This window comes from Hyla sarda, chromosome 10 (assembly GCF_029499605.1).
Source record: "Hyla sarda isolate aHylSar1 chromosome 10, aHylSar1.hap1, whole genome shotgun sequence".
Lineage (NCBI taxonomy): Eukaryota > Metazoa > Chordata > Amphibia > Anura > Hylidae > Hyla > Hyla sarda.
In genome coordinates, this window is record NC_079198.1 from 119,469,483 (window position 1) to 119,490,666 (window position 21,184).

At 41.5% G+C, this 21,184-nt stretch overlaps 1 protein-coding gene across 1 annotated transcript in view; it reads left to right on the top strand.

Annotated features, from left to right (window-relative positions):
* CASZ1 (castor zinc finger 1) overlaps positions 1-21,184 on the top strand; it is a 308,192-nt gene that overhangs the window by 65,637 nt on the left and 221,371 nt on the right. Inside the window, exon 3 of the mRNA XM_056543806.1 lies at positions 15,007-15,109. The gene's annotated coding sequence lies outside the window, so the exon portion shown is untranslated. The remainder of the gene's footprint in view (positions 1-15,006; positions 15,110-21,184) is intronic.

Genomic DNA, 21,184 nt, shown 5'->3' on the forward strand with positions numbered 1-21,184 from the left:
CGCACCACAATGGCTTTTGCTCAAATCGCACCGTATACATCACTGTTCTCCATCCTGCGATTCTCCAGCTAGTGTTCTCCCATCATGCCCTGACAGCCTTTGGCTGTCAGGGCATGATGGGAGATGTGGTGTTACACTAGCTGGAGAATCACAGGTTGGAGAACAGTGATGTATATGGTGTGATTTGAGCAGAAACCATCTTCTATGGTAACCTACTCTCTGGTTAGGCTAGAGTTACATATATCTGGCTCCGGCGAAATTGGGTGAAAATTGCCACAACTGATTTACCAACTGGTGTCAGAAGTGCATCAGTTGGCATCAGTTGGGCATCATCCGGCATCCATTGTTTGTGATCGCCGGATGGGGGAATGCAGGAAGATGCGCTCCCCTGTCTGTGCCGGTCCGGCGAGTCCAATCCAATCTCTAAACTGAGACGCCGGATGATTTTGAACAGTCCCGTTCAAATGAACGGGATCAGTTCTGGCATCATTTTCCCTCCGGCCCCTTTTTCCGTAGCGCCGGAGGAAAAAAAAGAAAAACTGAAGACACAAAGTATGTAAAGGAGGCCTAACAGCATCATCTGTTCCCACAACAAATGCACACCCATAAGTCCAACTAATGGAAATTGTGCCTTGAGAACAGCGAGAATATTCTAGTAGACCTTGTCACAGATTCCCTAATCTTTTCTTTTTAGTTGGTTTTAGTGACACAGATCTGATAGGGCTCAGACACACCTAATTATTAGGAAATACTCATAATGTTGGAATCTGTTCTTTGCTATTGGAAGCTTAAGTAATTTGGTTAATGGAGGTATTTATTTTTATTCTGGTTAACATGGTTTCAGTTCAGAATTTTTTGTTGTTACAATAACTGGTTGGAACACATTGGCACCTGGGAAAGAATGCAGTCTTTCAGGGAAAATATAATGAGACTCCGAATTTTGCATGGGAAAATTTGCTTTAGATTTTGTAGTGTGGACCTGACATGAACTCCAAACTAAACCCACAAAATCTCTTTATAGGGGTTTTCCTGGACTTTAATGTTAACGGGGATCCTTAGGATCAATATCAGTGGGGTCGACTCCTGACTTGAAGGCTTTTTACATAGTGACATAGTTAGTATGGTTGAAAAAAGACATACGTCCATCAAGTCCAACCAGGGAATCTAAGTGAAGGGTGTAAGGGGATAAGGGGAAGGGATGTAGTTTTATAATTCTGCATAAGCATTAATGTTATTTTGTTCCAGGAATGTATCTAGCCCTGTTTTAAAGCTGTTAATTGTTCCTGCTGTGACCAGTTCCTGAGGTAGACTGCTCCATAAATTCACAGTTCTTATGGTAAAGAAGGCGTGTCGCCCCTTTAGACTAAACCTTTTCTTCTCCAGACGGAGGGAGTGCCCCCTCGTACTTTGGGGGGGGGGGGGGGGGGTTAACCTGGAACAGTTTTTCTCCATATTTTTTGTATGGGCCATTTATATACTTATATACGTTTATCATATCCCCCCTTAAACGTCTCTTCTCAAGACTAAACAATAGTAACTTCTTTAATCGCTCCTCGTAGCTAAAATGTTCCATGCGTGTGACCCCTTTATTGTTTACCAGGTACAAGACCTTACATTTTGAAGTGGTTCTGTCTGAATAATATCTGGTACGGCCAGAACCTAATGTATGGCCCTATGACTTAAAAAGAAAGAAGAGGACATGGCTCTGGTTATCCAGTTTCAGACTCCTACCAATCTGAAATTGATGGGCTTACCTAAGAAGAGGCCATCAGTACCAGTGTCCTGGAAAACATATTGGAAGGTCATGGCGGGACTGAGGGAGAAGTGTTTCACTTTGAGGAGAGCTCCAAAAGATGTGTGCAGACTTATAAGCCATGTGTGCTCCATTAGGAAAAGATTGCTCTCTCCCAGAAGAAACAAAGCTTGCTCTTTGGTGCCACCTATTGGAGGTGGTATCTCTGCGAGTCAGTGTTTGGCACCTTTAAAAGCCTTACAACATGACTGGGAATTTAAAAGCAAAATAATAATCTCACCCAAAGGGACAATTGACTTGTGGTTGTTGCCCCTCATCAGTACAAAGTAGGATGCTGGCTGGTTATGTGGAAAACAAAGCAGAAAGAATACAAAAAAATTTACATATTTAAAGGGGTATTCGAGGATTTTTTTTTATTTGACTATGCTACAGGGGCTGTAAAGTTAGTTTAGTTCATAATATAGTGTCTGTACCTGTGTGTGACGGTTTTCTCACAATTCTTCTGTGATTTTCACCCCAATATTTATTTTTACCAGCATACAAAATGACTGTTGTCTCGGATGTTTCCCAGCTTGCAATGCGGCCGAGATCTGACATTACTAGTCAGCTGATGACAGGGAGTCTGTCTGCTTCAATGGATGGAGAGATCGCTTGGTGGGAGAGAGATCAATCTGCAACTACTGCAACAGCTGTAGGCACCCTGATTGAAAAGCACAGGTCTTTTGTTTCAATGGGTGGGGTGGCTGATGTGTGGCAGGGAGGAAAATGGAATTGTGGGATTTGTAGTCAAAAAAAGAAAAGTCAAACAAGAAATACAACTTCACAAAAAGCTAGCCACAGTGTTATGGTAATCTCACAACATAGCCATTTAGCCCCAAGACAAGCGCAGATCCTTCCTAAGCATGTCCATTACTGTCAGGTACGTACTAAAATCACCTTATGGTGGAGAACCCCTTTAAGGTTCTAATAAGGATAACCCCTTTTTGTTTGATCACTGGGATACCCGTCGATTAGATGAGATCTGTTAATGAACCTTCCAGCAAGTACTCCATTTCCCAACAGCACCCCCAAAGGAGAAATGAAGCATTGCATGTTATTTATTAAAATTGATTGCATTGTAGGTACTCTGCAGCTTGAATTGGCTCGGCTGTAGTACCAGGCACAGCAGCATCTTATGGATAAGCCGCTGTGCTTATGTAAACAATAAAGGGCAAGGCCCTTCATTGTGCTGATCAACCGGGGTGCCAAAGGTTGAATTCCCACCAATTACACATTGCTGACCTATCCTAAGGACACGCAATCAATGGTTATGTCTAAAGAACCCATTACTGTATACTAAAAAAATGGCAAAGTTTTGCGCATTGTACATTATTCCCTAGTTTCTTTCTTTTCATTGTGCCATGAGGCTGAGCTATTGCTATCTTCCCTGTCTCTTAAGACATCTCTGGGGCTGCTTAGCAGCCTAAGGATTGATTTCTCTTAGAGTTACTGATCCCTGGAAGTTAAAGGGATCCGATCTGCCAGGGCTCATTGATTTCCTTCTGCTGCCATGTTTACTGCCTGACTTCCATTCTGTAGTATTGATTGAGGAGGGACAAGTGGATATGTGCTCATGCTTCTGATATGGGGAACGCGTATCTTGGATTTGAGACATCCCTGTCATTTATGCTGACTATTTAAGTAGAAACATTCCACCGGCCATTTCAACACTTCCATGGACACTTCCAGGATAATATATTCGGTATGTGAGCTGTTCAGGTTGTAGAGACATTCGCTCTGTAATCAGTTGTGTTTTTACCTACGTAACGAAAAACGATGATAGATCACATTCTAATTATATCCCTTTATGTGTTATTAACTGGGGATAGGCTGCGGCTCTAGCCTTTAAATTAAGGATTAAGGTTTATGATTTAAAATAAAATAATTTGTCCACTTTATTTTTTATATGGGGTATTAGTTGATTCTGTGTTAATGCAGGGGGTTCTTTCATAGCTGGCTATAGAAACAGATTTGTAAATTACTTCTATTAAAAAATCTTAATCCTTTCAGTACTTATGAGCTACTAAAGTTGAGTTGTTCTTTTCTGTCTAAGTGCTCTATGATGACACCCATCTCGGGAACTGTCCAGCGTAGAAGCGAATCCCCATAGCAAACCTCTTCTACTCTGTGCAGTTCCCGAGACAAGCAGATATGTCAGCCGAGAGCACTGTTGCCAGACAGAAAAGAACAACTCAACTTCAGCAGCTGATAATTATTGGAAGGATAAAGATTTTTTTAATAGAAGTAATTTACAATTCTGTTTAACTTTCTGGAGCCAGTTGATATATAAAAAAAGTTTTTTTCCTGGAATACCCCTTTAAGGACCTGTCCTGTATCCATTCCAGCAGATGTGGACTCAGGGGAAAAGCTTTAGCTGCTTAGGCCTTTGGTGCTAGGAGGCACCGGTGTAACCGTAGGGGCTGCAATGGTGGTAGTAGTAGCATCGAGGCCCACCTCTGCCTAATAAGAAAACACCAGTAGTATTAAAGGGGTACTCCGCTGATCAGCGTTTGGAACAAAATGTTCCGAAGGCTTAGAGCCGGCATCGGGAGCTCATGATGTTATTGCCCCGCCCCTCATGCCGTCACTCCCCGCCTCCTAGGGGGCCGGGCATCATGAGGAGCAGGGCTATGACGTCACAAGTTCCCGTTCTTGGCTCTAAGCTTTCGGAACATTTTGTTCCAAACGCTGAGCAGTGGAGTACCCCTTTAACGACACCATAATATTGATGGCAGTGGCGTAGCTATAGAGGTAGCAAAGGTAGCAGTTGCATCGGGGCCCTGGTGCCTAAGGGGGCCCCAAAGCACATCTGCCCCATAAGAGACCAATATTATAATTGGCATATGGGGCCCTGTTGCAGATTTTGCATCGGGGCCCAGAAGCTACAAGCTACACCTCTGATTGATGGTTGACATGGGGCCCTGTACCAGCTTTTGCATTGGGGTCCAGAAGCTACAAGCTACACCTCTGATTGATGGTTGACATGGGGCCCTGTACCAGCTTTTGCATTGGGGTCCAGAAGCTACAAGTAGGTAGGGCTTTCTTTATTAGTGAAAAACAATGCACCCTGTGTGACCGTACGCCTCTAAGACCATCCTCGTACTTTACAATTTATTTCAAATGGAGGATCTTTTTATGGATTAAAAAAAAAAAAGGGCATTATATGGTATAGGAAATAGCCCTAATTGATCCTTGTTTATTTCCACCATGATTCTTTGCCCATTGGTGTCCACTTCCCTCTATGTCAGGTGACTGGTAGTAGACTTTTGGACTGGGCTTTACAGTGGGACAGTCCCATGCATTCGCGTCTCATTTTATTCCCCATTCGTGTTATAAATAAAGTAGATATTGTAGATATATTTAGAGGAACTCTTTTACGAGCAATTTATATTTACTCCCAGGAAAACCCCGTTAAAAGTTCCAGGATGGAGTGTGCCTGTCCTTCAGCCAGATTCCCACAGGCGCTTCATGTGTGGCCCTGCCGCTTGGAGAGCTGACAGACGAAGGCAGCCGAGAACATACAACGTCTCTCCATTGTCGCTGCCGTCTACTGAATGAGTCCTTACATGCCGCAAACCCTGAAATGAAAGGGCATTAACTTTCTGCTTTTAAACCTGCAGAACAGAGGTGGAATAACCACACAACCAAAAACAGGAGAGCGAACATCAGAGGGAAATTAAGAGCAGGCCTTGTTTCAGAGATTAGTGGGACTTAACAATTAAAGAGGAAACTTCAAGGAATAAAAAAAAAAAAAACACCCGGAACGGCATTTCGTCTAGGAGCAGACCTTATAATCAGAGCGCAGGTGACACGGTGATGGGTGTAGGGGACTATCCTGCAAAGGAACTTCTGAGACTTAGGAGCCAGACGGGCGCAGAGAAGATGAAAACATCACAGCAGTCTGGCAGGAAAAATATATAAACTAGAATATAAGTTTTATTTTGGGTATTTTCCTTTGAAATCGTTTGTAGTAAACAAATCTTTACAAGTCTAAAATAAAAAATGGTGACAAGGTGTGACAGAAAGATGGTGCGCGAATCATCGAAATCTGAAAAAATTACTTAAGGATTTATGGGTGGCAATGAAAATGAGGGAACTGGGAGTCTTGTCTAATTTATGGCCGTGGACTCGTGGACTCAGTCGAGGGAATACTTCCTTCTCAGATTTCAGTGAAAGCCAAAAAGATAAGAATAAGAAAATGTCATGTCTCTTGATATAATTACTCCTCGGCTGCCTCGTATTAATTCGTTGTTCTCGCTCGTTGTACTTCTTTACACCGGTGTGTATACGCTTTACCAAATTTTATTGATACGCAAAGATCGTGTTAAAATCTGCAAATCACCAATCAGGTTGTTACTGACTTCACTTTTAGCAAGTATATATAAAAAGAAAATTCTGCAGAGGTCCCAGTGAGCAGTGCTGGCCCAGTAATCTGCCGTGCTCAATGGTCCTTCTCATGTTCAGCATCAGGACGGGCCACATGACTCTATGAAGCAGAATTTTCATGCAGAATTCCGCTGGGAAAATCCAGCAAAATTTACTCTGCACAGCTGAATTTCTCCATCCCACCGTGGAAATTCCGGATTCCGCAAAACTTTAAGAAATTATATAAAAATTTTGCAGAGTTCCGTTCAGAGCCCCATTGAAGTTAATGGGACTCTGAATTCGAGCGAAATCTGTAAAGCACTGTTAGGCTAGGTTCACACTGCGGAATCTCCAGATGAAAAATCTCTGTCTAGAGATTCCGAGTGCGTCCAGCACCAGCTGAATCTGTCGGTGCTCGGACCGCGCGGACATTAGACTGCAATGTGTTCCGCGAGGATATCCACCTGAAGAAAAAGCACCACCATTCTTCAGGTGGATATTTTAAAGTGGATTTTCCGTTCACAAAATCCCACTTAAAAAATTCCTAAGTGTAAATTGGTCAACGGAAAACCCATTGACTAGCTTGTATATTTTAGCAAGCAGAATTTCTGCCTGCAATTTACAAGCGGAATTGCAGGCAGAAATTCCCTAGTTTGAACCTAGCCTTATAGTCTATGGAACCTGCAATGTGACTAGTGCTTAGATCTGTGAGGGTCTCAGCACTGACACCCCGACCAATCAAGACATGTCTACATGACGCCATACTTTTATTTTATTTTTTCTGGCATTAAGGCTTTAATGAGCGCTTTGTAAAAGAATGTTCCACAGTGAAAGATGGTTCATCCATCACTTGGTGCCATTGATCATGTATGTCTGACCGATCCCTGATGGTCATGGCCTTAAATAAATTTGGCATTGTTTAGAAATTTTTGGCTGATAGTAAGATGATAGATCTTCACTCAGGAAAGATCTTTAGTCCATGAACGATCTTTCCTGTTAAAGAATGTTTCCAAAAAGACTGGTCATGCGTTGCCCAGTGCAACCACCAACAAGAACTCACATATGTATGGCAGCGTCTGCAGAATGATTGTTCACACACCAATCTATTTCTATATTATGTGGCTGTCTTTAGTCCACTGACGATGGGAAAAATAAATGAGATCACACTTTTAGTATGATCTGTGTGAATGTCTGTATTTACAACAGGGGGAACCTCTGAGAAATGCCCCCGGGTCTTTAATATCATCAGGTGACACTGAACAACACTGAAAAAAAAAAAGTCAATATATAGAAGCAAGAACAAATGAAACACATCTGTGTATTTTGTCTGTTTTTAGAGCTGTATTTCAGTACACTTGTGGGAACGAGATTGTAGAATTAATCTTTGTTGACTCTCATTATGCAGTTTTTTTTCCTAATTGTGACTAAGTGTGTTAAACTTTTAAAACTTTTCCATTAGTAGACAGTGTGTAATAAAACTTGCCTTGGCTTTAAAGCTTTACCAGTGGACAGAATGATTGCTCATTTAGACTCTGTTCACACCACATTTTTTACACAGTTTTTACACTTTAAAGATAATTAAAAAAAATAGATTTTTTATACCATCATAGTAACACAGTTTATAAGGTCAAAAAAAGACCAGAGCCCATCAAGTTCAACCTATATCCCTAATGAGTTCCTGCTGAGTTGATCCAGAGGAAGGCAAAAAACCCTCATACTAGAGGTAAAAATTCCTTCCCGACTCCAAATATGGCATCAGAATAAATCCCTGGATCAACCTTCTGTCCCTATAGATCTAGTATACATAACCAGCGAAGTTATTACTCTCCAAAAATGCATCCAGACCCCTTTTGAACTCTTTTATAGAATTCCCCATGACTACCTCCTCTGGCAGAGAATTCCACAGTCTCACTGCTCTTACAGTAAAGAACCCCCATCTGTGCTGGTGTAGAAACCTTCTTTCCTCTAGATGTAGAGGATGCCCCCTTGTTATAGATACAGTCCTGGGTATAAATAGATCATGGAGAGATCTCTGTACTGTCCCCTGATATATTTATATATAGTTATTAGGTCTCCCCTAAGCCTTCTTTTTCTAAACTAAATAACCCTAATTCTGATAATCTTTCTGGGTACTGTAGTCCTCCCATTCCCCGTATTACTCTGGTTGCCCGTCTTTGAACCCTCTCCAGCTCCACTATATCTTTCTTGTACACTGGTGCCCAGTACTGTACACAGTATCGATCAAAAAGAGTAAGAAGAAGAGGACCTTTCAACAGGATGCAAAAACGAGGTGTGAACCAAGCCTTATTGTCAGGGGTCAAGTCCTGGGAAAAAAAAAGTGTGGGAACTCACCCAAGATTTCTACTCAAGGGCTGGTCCTGCGGGACTCCTGCTAATGGGAACAGTGTTCCTGCTGTGGAAAAAGTGCAGGAACTCAGTTCCCACACGTTGTGCCCTGTTTATTGTCCTTAGAGCACTTAGGATTTGGTCTTACTGGAGACAGGGGTCAATGTGGAAGCTACAGGACTGCAGAATACGGTTGTAAATAGACGGACTCAGTTCTGAGTTCAGAATAAGCAAGAATGGGGAAGATGTGTTGCAGCTTGCCTTTTATAGACATTGGATTAGGTGTATTGGCAGAGTTCCTCTCCTGAAATATATCTGCACACTCTGTTTTTGAAGAGTATAATTTGTTTTTGTTAATCTTTACATTGTAAATTATATTCAAGTATATCTCTCCTATCCCAAGTATGGCCGTGCTTCCTCCTGCACCATCCAGCTCCACTTTTAAGGCTGAGAACAGGTGTCTTCGAAAATAACCGGGCGTGGGAATAATAAAAAAGAGCATTCATTTTTGCTAATCTGTATTTATAGTAAATAAATGGGAAGAAATCAGTTTGGAATTTATGTTCCACCCAGTTCTGCCTTATGTAAGACAGTCCAGATCTGTATCGCCGAGAAGGAAGGGAACGTTTCTTGCTTTGTGTAGATCTTCCCAAGTCTTTGTTCATTTGTTTATTCATGTTACAGCCTCTAAAGGTTTAGTGCCAATTTTTTTTTTTATTATTTATTTTATTAATCTATAGAAATAGAGAATTACTATTGTAATGAAAGTTAATGGAATCAGTCATTTATTATGGTTTAAGTTCCATGAGACTGTTGTGTGTCCTGTTAAGAAACCCATAGAACTGGGTCCTGTGGTATAAATGACTCACGGGGCTTGGTCTCTGTCACCAGGCTGGGTTGTTTGTTGGCCTGGTACATAGAAAATAGAAAAAGCATATTGCGTCCTGAACACAATAGTTAATTTTTGATAATGACTTGGGCAAGACTAAAGGTAGACATACATATAACCGCAGTTCTTAAGACAGAAAAGTGGCACTCACCCATATTTAGAAATCTTCTTATCTGGCATGCCGTCGGACCGAAGAAGTGCGTGCTGACACATGAAACGGTTGTAGCCGCTTGGTATTTCTCACCTTGTCTTTTTGAATGTCCTGCCGCAGTTCTTAAGACAGAAAAAGTGGCACTCACCCATAGTTAGAAATCTTCTTATCTGTATTTCAATACATATGTGCAGCGGTAGGACATACAAAAAGACAGCAGGAGCGATACAAAGTGGCTACAGCTGTTTCATGCGTCAGCATGCACTTCTTCGGGCCGACGGCATGCCGTCGGACCGAAGAAGTGCGTGCTGACACATGAAACGGTTGCAGCCGCTTGGTATTTCTCGCGTTGCCTTTTGAATGTCCTGCCGCTGCTCATATGTTTTTGCACTATTGGAAACAGATAACTTGAAATAAAGATAAGAAAATTCCTACATATGGGTGAGTGCCATTATTTCTGTCTTATGAACTGTTGTTATATACATATCTGTATATGGGTGAGCAACCCCATTGGAGTCTGCAGACCACGACGCTGTTGATGAGCTGACCAGGTGTGTGTGCAATTTAAAGGTACAGCAATGCTAAACACTATCTTTGCTTATTGGATACATATACGATAGCTGTGCTAAAAGCTCAATGGGCTAACAACTACCTCTACATATTCCACGTATACACACTTAGCGTTCATGAGTTCAGAATGGAGAAAAGTTACTGTTAGAGTCCTGGGGGTGGCTTATCTCCCAGAGAACAAAAGGATCAGGCCCTTTAAATTCAACCTGTCTGATCCTACTGTTCCCTGGCATCATTTTGCATCATTTTGCATCAAGATGGTCAGCCATTCCCACCAAAATTGGTAAGTTTAGAGTCATCAAGGGATCGGTCCAAGTTAATGCAGTCAGCAGCCATTTTTGTGTGATCCCCCACTCCCCTAACAACTTGTGTAAACAATTTGCATCCACCATCTATATTGTCTACATTTTTTGTCTACCTCGGGTGGGGAAGGCTTTGTACGGCTGAAATTGCACACAGAAGCCGCACCTAGCACATTTTGGTCTTCCGAATTCACATCAGTATTCGGTGATGCAGACTTTAGTGAGAAAATACTATGGTTCCTGCCAGAAAATGTTTTAAGTAAAAATGTAATTGTGGTAATAATTAAACAGCTTTATTCAGGCTGAAATAAAAAATTTTTCCAGCAATTTGGGCCTCATAAATATTTTATTTGTTTATTATTAAAAAAAAATGATTTCCATGTTTTGCACAATATTTGAATCTTCCGTATCGTCTATATCCTGGCCTTGTGTGGGGTTAATAAGCATCTAGGGGATTTATCATGTATAGTTTAACGCCACAAAATGCAAACTTCTTTATATAAACAAATTTTCAGCAAGAAGATGCTTATATATAAAACCGAGTCTATCACTGTGCATGGTAGATTTGTCTTCGCGGTAGGTAAGAACTTTTTCTCTAGTTTTCCAACCTTTTGGACCTACATTGACACTGAAAATGAAGGGGCTATGTCAGTGTTATAACCCCCTTCTAGTCTTGCCCTGTACAGTGGCACCTGGCTGTAAATGGGTCCGGCTGTATTTCCCTTTACAGCCTGGACGCTAGGAGCACTGCTGTGCAAGGAAATACAAAGGGGTCAAAGCGCTGCTGGTGTGTTTTCGATCATTGTCATGCTGAAAGACCCAGCCACATTTCATCTGCAATGCCTTTGCTGATATAAGGAGGTTTTTATAAAAAAAAAAATCTTACGCTATATGGCCCTTTACACGGATCAGTTGTCCTGGTCTCTTAGCTGAAAAACAGCCCCAAAGCATGATGTTTCCACCCCCATGCTTCACAGTAGGTATGGTTTTCTTTGGATGCAACTCAGCATTCTTTCTCCTCCAAACACGACGAGTTGTGTTTTTACCAAAAAGTTCTACTTTGGTTTCATCTGACCCCTATGACATCCTCCCAATACTCTTCTGGATCATCCAAATGCTCTCTAGCAAATTTCAGACGGGCCCGGACATGTACTGGCTTAAACAGGGGGACACGTCTGGCACTGCATGATTTGAGTCCCTGGCGGCATAGTGTGTTACTGATAGTAGTCTTTGTTACTTTGGTCCCAGCTCTCTGCAGGTCATTCACTAGGTCCCCCCTGTGGTTCTGGGATTTTTTGCTCACTGTTCTTGTGATCATTTTGAAACCACGGGGTGAAATCTTGCGTGGAGCCCCAGATCGAGGGAGATTATCAGTGGTCTTGCATGTCTTCCATTTTCTAATAATTGCTCCCAAAGTTGATTTCTTCACACCAAGCTGCTTGCCTATTGCAGATTCAGTCTTCCCAGCCTGGTGCAGTGCTACAATTTAGTTTCTGGTGTCCTTCAACAGCTCTTTGGTCTTGGTCATAGTGGAGTTTGGAGTGTGACTGTTTGAGGTTGTGGACAAGTGTCTTTTATACTAATAACAAGTTCAAGCAGGGGCCATTAATATAGGTAACGAGTGGAGGACAGAGGAGACTCTTAAAGGAAGTTACAGGTCTGTGAGAGCCAGAAATCTTGCTTGTTTGTAGATGACCAAATACTTATTTTCCACCATAATTTGCAAATAAATTCTTTAAAAATCAGACAATGGGATCTTATGGATTTTTTTTTCTTTTTCTGTCTCGCATAGTTGAGGTATACCTATGAGGAAAATTACAGGCCTCTCTCATCTTTTTAAGTGGGAGAACTTGCACAATTGGTGGCTGACTAAATACATTTTTTTGCCCCACTGTATATAAGTAGAAGTCACTCTTCTTTGAGATCAAAGTCATGTGTATCTATTATGCCTTGAAAAAAGTGAGCCGACCAAATCATCCCTATAGGGATCACATTGTCAAACCTTTGGCTTCTGTGGCAGGAAATAGCAACCTGAGATCTATTATTGTAGATGTCAGCTACTATATTAGCTCTTGGGCTGCTTTGTTTCTGTCATCCAGTCACTTACTGTGTGTGAAGAGACGAGCTGGATTGAATCTCTGCCTGTAGACTGAAACATCTGATTTAGTAACAGTGAACAGTAAACGTACAAAAAGTCAACGAAAGTTGTTTCATGCATCAGCATGCACTCACCATTGGCCCAAAGAAGTGCGTGCTGACACATGAAACGGTTGTAGCCGTTGTAGCGGACCAGTTTACCATCTAATATGGTGTCTTCCCCACTCTGACCCAAAGTGGCAGACTTTGGAGTAAGAACGATTGAACATTGGATTTGAGCTGCCTGATCCTTGTGTTGTCGGGGATATAAGTCACCAGCAGTGGAGTTTAGCAACTAAAGGTGTCTGGGGGCATCTGGAGAGAGCTGAAGACCAACAAATAATTGGCCAACAGCTATCCTATGAGTATGAACAGCATTAGGCTACAAGGTTTTGTTTTCTAGTTTTTATCCTGGGGTGGAAGTAGCTAGTTATTTCTCTGGCTTGGGTTTCCATACTAGTCACCACAGCTGGCAGCCTTGGACATGACCGTATCACGTACCTAAAGTAATTTTATCATCATTAAATAGCTTCATTTCCAAAGATATGAGGGTTTATAGTTTAACAATTCACGGTCAGTCGGTCAGATAGGCACTCCCATTATTTAAATTAGTTTTACACCTATCAGGTGATAGGCGTGATTATACAGTCAGGGGGTGTGAATGTTGTACAATGAGGGGCGTGTCTGCCCAGTACACTCCCTCTGACTCTATAATTCTTCCAATCACCCCATTAATAAAATTAAGTTCACGCCCATCTGACTGATTCCTTGAACAGTCAGACAAACTATAAACCCTCATATCTCAGGAACAAAAGGGCGTATTGGTAAACTGTAAAAAGGTGTGTGATTATTAATGCTGTTTAATTTAGGGGGGGGGTGGCCACAGGCCTTTTTTAAGTAATTCTACCCATTTTTTATCAGAAGGACTGATTTTGTCCTATGTGCGTCCCTGGTTTATTTATTTTTTGTTTTTTTTTTAGTGCTCCTTAGTTCTTTATTCATCTGTTTAGCTTTTGCTATCCAGCCTACTAAACTCTTCCTATTAAATAGCAAACAGGAAGGGCCTTTTTTTAATGCAAAATAATAAAGATATGTTCTGCGCTTGGGGAACTTACATGACTGCCCGTTTCACGTGGGTTTCCTTGGGTTTTATGTGCAGGAAAAACTTATATAGTTCTTTATTCATGTGCAGGAAAAACCTACATAGTTCTTTATTCATCTGTTTAGCTTTTGCTATCCAGCCTACCAAAATCTGCCTATTAAATAGCAAACAGGAAGGGCCTTTTTTTCTTTTCTTCAAAATGTGAACAAGTCAGATATTCAAAACAGGGATTGTCATGGAAACGCCACAATATTTGCTGAAAATGACACAAGGTCTCTTGGTAGCTGTGTTGACACATTTGGCTCCTTTTTTGGCTCCATCCCTATCTGAAATGGATCTTAACAGGAGCCTTTGTTTAACAATTAACTGCTTTTCCTCAACTTTTGTGCTTTGTCCCGAAATTAAGAAATGTGGAACAAGTTCAGGATTTTTTCATGAAAAAAATTTAAAATAATTTAAAAAATGAAATAAATGTTAGTCACCCTTAAGTATCCCGGTGTAAAGGAAACACGACAGCTGGTGCAATTGTGTTTTGGAATTTCCACAAATAGAATAATTCCAGCGCTTTCTAACCTGCACAACAGAATTGCTAACAACTTCCAGAAGTTTCAATTATTTATTTATTTTTTTTACTATAAATTTCTTGTTGTAAAAGTTGATTAGAAACTGTGTCAGTTCTGGACTTTGACTGTTGTCAAGGTATAAAGCTGGAAAATATAATTATCCTCTGCATAAAGTGACTTGCTGTAATCTCCTAAATCGCTGATAGTAATAACTGCAAAATAGCCAAAGATCTGTTCTGCGCTTGCATTCAGGGGAACTTACCCGACTGCCCGTTTCACGTGGGTTTCCTTGGGTTTTATGTGCAGGAAAAACCTACATTTGTATCCTAAAGAGCATTTAGGTACGATTCTACATGTGGACGACATGTTTAGCTCTTCATCGCACTTTTATGTGTTACAAGTAATTCTAGACCAATGTTGACTCCACTTTTTAAGTGATTTCCATAGAGCAAGCGTAGTGTCCTCCAATTGGTAGCGTGTGAAAATAGTGGAGCTATTCATGTAGACCAGTGGTCTTCATACTGTGGACCTCCATTGGTTGCAAAACTACGACTCCCAGCAGGCCCGGACAGCCAACGGCTGTCTGGGCCTGCTGGGAGTCGTAGTTTTGCAACCAATTGAGGTCCACAGTTTGGAGACCACTGTTGTAGACTTTTAGTATAATTTCACTGTTTTTGTGTAGGGCGGTATAGGTGTCAGCCTATATTTGCACATGTATACACTGCATTGATTAATCTGTACCTTGTAATTTGCAATAAGAATAAAATGAACTCTTTTTACTTTTGTACAGGAATTCAAGTGAGTGAGGCTATTTTCATAAAGACAGCAAAGATTGCAGTTAGAAGAGTCGTAAGTTGGAATGGACATCGCTTCAAGAGGACTTCATGTACGAGGTAAGGTCTTTGAAGATCCAGATACAAGACTCAGGTTCTTCTCCTAATTGTCCATCCCAATTGCAGTCTAACACTAGCGGGTATTAACACCAAAATAACACTAAAATAATTTATACGTCAGATGGCATTCTGTACGGAATTTTCTTTTGGGGCCCTTTCCTCATCATCAGGAGAAGTACTCTATAACATTAAACTAAAGTGACCCATTGGCACCCCCGTGATCAATTAGCAGGGCACCAATGGGCAGACAGAGGAAGCTCCATATTTGCCATTATTGACCACAGGATCTTAGGGTAGGTTCACATCACATTCTGAGGAGCTCCGTTAGCAAAGTCTGAGTAAAAAAAACATGCATGTCCTAAATTTTTATTTGCCCTACTGCTGTGAAACAACGGAACCCAGACCATAACCCGAGGGACCCCATTCAAAGTCAATGGAACACACAGTGGTCATGGTGCTACAGTACCATTCAGGGTCTGTTCAAAGCAACAAAAAAAAAAGAGGAGCCAATGGACCCTGAACACGTCAGCGCACAACGCCAGTGTAAAACTGTCAAACATTTGGCATCAGCTGTTTCTTTGATCACTGCCTTATTGACAATCACAATTCCTCTGCCTGATGTAAATGTTCATGGAATGTACATTGAAATGTTGTAAATCATGAAACCTCTAGATAAAGTGATCCATGGTGTAGATTTATAATAATAATAATAATTCTTAGTTTATATAGCGCACACAGATTCTGCATCGCAGTGCACTGTTCAATCAAATTGGTTCTTGTCCCCTTGGGGGGCTTGCAAGCACAGGGAGAACATACAAACTCATTGCAAATGTTGTCCTTGGTGGCATTTGAACCTAGGACCCCAGCGCTGCAGGTTAACAGTGCTAACCGCTGAGCCACCGAACTGTTAGGGTCTGCTAAAGGGAAACTGTCAGCTGTTTCATGACACCTGAACCACGGGCAGCATGAAACACTGGGAGCTGATCCCGAAACACTATGATTTAACTAGTGTATTTGATATGATAGGTTTAAAAAGTCGCTGGAAGCGTGGCACGTAGTCATCAAGGCGTTCCCTGCAGCCGTTCTTCACCCCGCCAGCCCTGATTGACACAGAGCAGATGTGGGGACTGCCCCACCAAGACTAGTTACCCCAATCCTGATGGGTTTTTAAAACTGTGATCTCAGAGTAAATCATAGTGTGTTGGGATGGTGCTCCTTTTCATGCTGCCTGCATTTAGGCACAGCAAGCAACACCCTCTTCTTGTGGGAAAGTGATATGTCCTGTGCAGTCACACACCCCTGCAGCCATTGTATCTACCACAGTGGTGGTCCCCAGCTATATGAGGACCTTGAATGGTAAACCAAAGAAGAAATAGGAGTGGCACTACCAATGGTATAGAAGTAAAGAAATGATCCACGGAACAGTAAAGGATACACTTGATGGGTAACAGATACAAACTTGTATCCCGCGGTGGTGCTAGTGTAGATTCAAAATGTGCATAGAATAAAGAATAAACATCAATCCTGCACTCACCGTCCAGGTACACTGTATCCGGCTCCTCTTACGGGCGTAACATCCGATGGGCAGGTGTGTCCAGCGTCCAGCGTGGGGCACTCAGAGGCGACTGCCGGCGGTTTCACGCAAAGAGATTATGCGCTTCTTCCGGCCTCCGTCTCTGAGCGCCCCTTGGAGGCCGGAAGAAGCGCATAATCTCTTTGCGTGAAACCGACGACAGTCGTCTCTGACCGCCCCTTGGAGGCCGGAAGAAGCGCATAATCTCTTTGCGTGAAACCGACGACAGTCGTCTCTGAGCGCCCCTTGGAGGCCGGAAGAAGCGCATAATCTCTTTGCGTGAAACCGCCGGCAGTCGCCTCTGAGCGCCCCACGCTGGACACACCTGCCCATCGGATGTTACGCCCGTAAGAGGAGCCGGATACAGTGTACCTGGACGGTGAGTGCAGGATTGATGTTTATTCTTTATTCTATGCACATCTTGAATGGTAAAACTAACCAGTGAACAATATCTGATTCTGAGTTGTAATATAACTAGGCTGATTACCTTTCTGGAGTCTAGCAAAGTTGGGTGACAGCACTAGTTAGCGTAATGGAAGACATATTTTCTTCTTCTTCTCCTATTATGTATAGCCATATTGAATACACCTACAGCGTACTTCCCATACATTTGTGTAAATGATTTATTAATATATTCTCCCCTCCCTGTCACACTGACTCATAAATCTGTAGTATCCTTTTATTCTGTGTGAATTCAGAAGCCATCGATCCACCAAGGCTCTCTCATTACTACTTTATTTAAGTTCATTATAATATTTTCCTCTCATTAATGAAAACCGGATCTCCATGCTGTGTTGTCATTCTGCTGGGCTTCTTCTGATACACTGTAGCCAACCTGAACAAGAAGAGCTGCAGTATAAAACAAGGAGGAGGTAGGGGGGGTGGGGGTGGGGGGGGCTGGCAGACAATCTGAACCTCTTAGGAGACACTACCTAAGAACGCGTAAGACTTCAAGTACAGAATACAACTAAAATGGATCAGAGCTAAAAAGCAGCCAAGACCGACACAATAGATAAAAGCAGGTAAGCGTCACCTGGAGGTGGCAACCCCAAATGGAAAAACCCATCACAAGAAAATGCCTATGTAGGACTTTTCCAGAGTTTAGTTAAAAATCATATGTTACTGAGGATGGGAAAAAAATAGAAAAATAAAACCCATACTTACGTAACCCTGGTCCCCTGCAGCTCCGGTTCAGCATCTTTTGTTTCCCTGATCTTCTGCTTCCTTCCTGTTGCTGAGACAAGTGATCAATGCAGGACCTGTCGACTCTGCCAATCACTGGTCGCGATGGGACACCATTGCAGTCAGTGATTGGCTGAGCAGGCCAGTCCTATCTGTGTGCTCTTATCAAAAGCAGGAAGAAAGCAAGAAGATTGTAGGACTGGAACTGGACCAGTGGGGGATCAGGGCTAGGTAAGTATGTTTTTCTTTTTCCTATTTTCTCCAGTCCCGGCAGCCTATAATGTTTTTGCTTGGATATCCTTGAATTACACTGGAAGGTGTATATTCTTATTCACAAAGTTTAACCAAAGGTTAGTAACATCTTAGGGTATGTTCACACAGGCAAAACAAAAGCACAGTAAAGCCTCAAAAATACTGTTTGAAAACAGTAACCATTCCCAAGCAGTTCGTCTTGAAAGCTCATAACTAAAAAATTCCTTCTGTTAAAAAATCTTAATCCTTCCAATAATTGTCAGCTGCTGAAATTGAGTTGTTGATATGTGTCTGGCAACAGTGCTCTCTGCTGACATCTCTGCTTGTCTTGGGAACTGCACAGAGTAGAAGAGGTTTGCTATGGGGATTTGCTTCTACTCTGGACAGTTCCCGAGACAGGTGTCATCAGACAGCACTTAGACAGAAAAGAACAACTCAACTTCAGCAGCTCATAAGTACTGAAAGCATTAAGATTTTTTTTAATAGAAGTAATTTACAAATCTGTTTAACTTTCTGGAGGCAGGGACATAATACTCCCCCTTTATAAAGCATTGGTACGGCCTCACCTGGAATATGCTGTTCAGTTTTGGTCGCCTGTTCATAAAAGGGACACTGCGGAGTTGGAAAGGGTGCAGAGACGCGCGACTAAACTAATATGGGGCATGGAACATCTTAGCTATGAGGAGCGATTAAAGGAGTTACAATTGTTTAGTCTTGAGAAGAGACGTTTAAGGGGGGATATGATAAACGTATATAAGTATAGAAATGGCCCATACAAAAAATATGGAGAAAAACTGTTCCAGGTTAAACCCCCCCAAAGGACGAGGGGGCACTCCCTCCGTCTGGAGAAGAAAAGGTTTAGTCTAAAGGGGCGGCACGCCTTCTTTACCGTGAGGACTGTGAATTTATGGAACGGTCTACCTCAGGAACTGGTCACAGCAGGAACAATTAACAGCTTTAAAGCAGGGTTAGATACATTCCTGGAACAAAATAACATTAATGCTTATGCAGAATTATAAAACTACATCCCTTTCCCTTATCCCCTTACATCCTTCCCTTCAATCCCCTGGTTGGACTTGATGGACGTATGTCTTTTTTCAACCATACTAACTATGTAACTATGTATACAAAAAAAAGTTTTTTTTTCCTGGATAACCCCTTTAACCCCATTGTTATCCCAACTGGACATCTGCTTAAAGGAGTTATCCAGGAAAAAACTTTTTCTGTATATATCAACTGGTTCCAGAAAGTTAAACAGATTTGTAAATTACTTCTATTAAAAAAAAAAAAAAAATCTTAATCCTTTCAGCACTTATGAGCTGCTGAAGTTGAGTTGTTCTTTTCTGTCTAAGTGCTCTCTGATAACACCTGTCTCGGGAACTGTCCAGAGTAGAAGCAAATCCCCATAGCAAACCTCTTCTACTCTGTGCAGTTCCCGAGACAAGCAGAGATGTCAGCAGAGAGCACTGTTGTCAGACAGAAAAGAACAACTCAACTTCAGCAGCTGATCATTATTAGAAGGATTAAGATTTTTTAATAGAAGTAATTTACAAATCTGTTTAACTTCCGGGAGCCAGTTGATATATAAATATATATATTTTTTTCTGGATAACCCCTTTAAGATATTTCAATAGCAGACTCTAAGACCTTAATAATTTATTCAGTATTCTGTGTAATGTGCAAATATATACGTTCTCTATACTCTCTTTGTGGATTCTGTTTCCTAATGCGGCTTTTTAATTTCTATATTTTAATATAAAGTTGCCTACAATGATTATTCATGCAAATACATAGAATCTTATTTATTTAAACATTTCTTCCGAGGTCTTTATCTTCCCCCATAGTCGGTATTAACGTGCGTCTGTCAGCGTTTCTAAAATCTAAGACCTTTTTACGTTGCCATCCAGTAAATCACATTGATAGGCAATCAGTAAGACATTAGCTCCCCGCCGCAGTCACATCTGATAATCTATCCATTTGTAAGTATAAAATCTAATAGAACTTCCTTTAGAGTTCGCTCCGAGCGCCGCGCTCCCGCCCGCTCTGCCGGCCTCCACAAGTCCTGCTTCCCGGACGATTCAGCGATGGCAATTATTTATTCTACGTTATAGGATTAGACTTATATGTCATAGAATTACAACATGCTTGAGTATTTTAGCTATATTTGCTCTGATCTAATAACCGGAATAATAATATTGTGTTCTGTACTATAAATTTTTTTGGGGTAAGTCAATGAACTGATCTGTAATAACATAAAGGAAGAAGACACGGGGATATTATTTCTTATTGTGTGTGGTAAAGTGACAGATGATTATGATGTCATAGCTCGCCAGGTGATGTCACTTGTCTTCCTCCTCTCATAATTGTATTTAGATGCCACTTTCCTATTTTTGGATAAAATTATGACAATCACATTGGCTGCCATCATGGCTCCCATAGGGGATTATCATCCAGCTTTGCTAGAGTTCTGAATGGCAGATGTGCCGTTGGCTGTCCGGGCATGCTGGGAGTTGTAGTTTTGCAACAGCTGGAGGCACGCTGGTTGGGAAACACTGTTTTGAGATAGAAAATAAACGCAAAAAAAAATAAAATACAAGTGCCATCCAGGCACGAAAAAGCCGGTATACCCCTAATATTAAGACGTAACTTTTATTAGATATGTCCTAAAAATGACGTGAGTTTAAAAACACCTAAATTGTCACGATGTAGAAGATCAGAGATTATAACAGTGTATGTATTGGAAAATGTTTAAAGGGGTATTCCAGGGGGAAAACATTTTTTTTATATATCAACTGGCTCCAGAAAGTTAAACAGATTTGTAAATTACTTCTATTAAAAAATCTTAATCTTTTCAGTACTTATGAGCTTCTGAAGTTAAGGTTGTTCTTTTCTGTCTCAATCCTCTCTGATGACACGTGTCTCGGGAATCGCCCAGTTTAGAAGCAAATCCCCATAGCAAACCTCTTCTAAACTGGGCGTTTCCCGAGACACGTGTCATCAGAGAGGATTGAGACAGAAAAGAAAAACCTTAACTTCAGAAGCTCATAAGTACTGAAAGGATTAAGATT